The sequence below is a fragment of the Sebastes umbrosus genome, chromosome 15 (assembly GCF_015220745.1).
Source record: "Sebastes umbrosus isolate fSebUmb1 chromosome 15, fSebUmb1.pri, whole genome shotgun sequence".
Classification (NCBI taxonomy): domain Eukaryota; kingdom Metazoa; phylum Chordata; class Actinopteri; order Perciformes; family Sebastidae; genus Sebastes; species Sebastes umbrosus.
This window is the reverse complement of record NC_051283.1, coordinates 14453011-14455490: the sequence shown is the minus strand read 5'-3', so window position 1 is coordinate 14455490 and position 2480 is coordinate 14453011.

Here is a 2480-nt window from a genome sequence, read left to right as displayed (position 1 = left end):
GAGGGTGGAGATAGGCCACTGTGAGTGTGTGTGTGTGTGAATGTGTGTGTGTGTGTGTGTGTGTGTCGGCTGGTACCCATGGTGACACAAGGCAGCCTGTGTATGTGTCTACTCCTTCATTTCCTGTTCCTGTGAGGCAGACTTTCCTCTCACAGAACATGGCAGCTCACCGTCGGGGGGCAAATGGGCCTGTTGTGAGTGTGTGTCAGTGTGTGTGTGTGTGTGTGTTCTCTTGCATGGGCGCCTGCTTATGTTTTAAAGTGGGGGAGCAAACTTGGAAAGATACATAATTGGCTGGGGTTTTCCTGCATTTCTACACCACCTAACCTCTTGGTTGAACCTTCTGCATCCCAAATAGTTAAATCAACAAGGATAATTCAAAATATTAATAGCCACGTTACATCTTTGATTCGGCTCCTTCGTGAACGTCCCATCTCCACGGCCAAATCCTGTCTGATCTGCGAGCAAACAAATCGATTCGGTATTTCGGCGACATTACAATCCTACTTTTAGCTAATTTAAAGTTTGGCTGGAGTCAGTGGGCCAGGCAGGTTCATTCATCTTTCCTATGTTCTATTTTCAGTCCATGATCGCAGTTAAGCTAAATGTTTCTTACCTCTGTAAACAGTCAGACTCCTGTGTGGATTGACAGATTGTGATGGACAGCCAAAGCGTGCCGTGGCAAACAATCAGCGACGGGTTTGACTGAACCGACTCAAAGGGTGGTCCGAAAATGTATGATTTTTTTTATTACATGTTTTTGTCAGTTGCTGAAAAAAGTTAACCTGACCTTGTCAGATGGTTTGTTTCACAGAACCATCTGAAACGCCGTCATCGGAAACTGTTTGGAAAAGCGCTGGCACTTTCAAAAAATACTTGGCAGGTGATTGGATGAAACATCTGTCAATCAAACTAATGAAAGCGAAAATAACTGAGGGCAAAAACATCGCCTTCAGTGCCGTACTTTGCTCTTCTTTCAATAAAGAAATACTCTCCAGTTCTGTTCTAAGTAAGTGATAATATACAGCGAGCCGGTCATTATTGTGAAATAAACCCCGACAGGGTGATGCGGCACTCCGAAGCGAAGCAGAGGGATGGTTCGCAGAGGGGTCTTGCATCTCCCTGAAGGGGTTTATTTCACAACAATGACCCTCTAGCTATACATTACCCCGCTCATTACACGGCTACTTACTTAAGAAATCAATAATTTGACACAAAAGCAGTCCGCCAGAGTCCGACATCAGACCTGCGTCCATAGCAACGGTCTATTATACATAGCAACGGTCTGCTATAAAGAAATAACAGACCGTAGAACGCCGTGACCGACCAATCAGAATCGAGTATTCAACAAAGCCGTGCAATAACTGATGCTATTGCAGCATCTACACTAAACTCTTCAGGAGCCTCCATTGTTGTTTAGAACGAACAGTCGCCTCTCTGTTTCGTCTCACACTATGGTCTCACCGGGTCTCAGGTCTCACACACCGTAGAGCCACGCATGTAGCTGCAGAAGCTCCTCATGGGGACACTGATTGGTCCGTTGTCTGGCGAGCCGGACACAAACGCATTATTTGAAGCCTAACAAGATGGATTTTTGTGTGGCATTTCATACAGAGATTCTCGTGTGGTCTCGTGACATTGCGAGAATCAAGCTGCTGTGCAAGGTTTGGAAAATAGTGAAATGATCACTGTTATAGGCTGCTTAAATATAATCACCTTATTGCTGGGCCTTGTGTGATGATAAGTTTACTTTTAGGCAAAAAGTGGAGTATAAAACTATACTACTTTGCTCTACCTAATTGAATAATGGGGATGCCTATGCTCTTACTGACGGCAATGAAAAGTCATGCACTCAAAAGGGAATCAATCGCACTTGTTGCTGATTGAGCCACGACTCCACCCCTTAGCTCTCCTACTACCTCTGCCTCTTCTCCCTCCTCCTCCTCCTCCTCCTCCTCCTCCTCTAGCTCTCCTCAGCTGTGAGTGATTAAGTTGAGCCAGAGGGGCGGGTGGTGGTGGTGGGGTGGCGGGAAGGTTGGAAGGGTGAGAGGAGGGGACAGGGTACTCACTCACAGGCTGAGTAATGGCTTCCAGAGACCCCCGACTCCCTGGCTCTGTGCAGCACGAGGGCTAATAAGGAGTGACGGCTCGGCCCGTTTGGACAGTGTAAAGGCAGCCCCGCTCCTGTCAGGCACAGACATGGACAGCCAACCCCCCCTCTTTCTCTCCGTTCACCACAGGACCCCCACCACTAGGCCGCTAGTCCCTGCCACAACTGTCTGACAGGGAAACGTTGGGTAAGAAGGAGGAGGGAAAGGACAGAGAGAAGAGGAAAGGCAAAAACGAGTGAATAATTTGAGCAGATTTGAGGTTGAGAAAGAGAAAAAGGCGGCCAAAGATTAGCGCACAGGGAGATACATGGAAGGCCTATGTAGAGTGGCGTGGTGGTTTCGTGTTTGTGCGTGCTCGTGTATCAGATT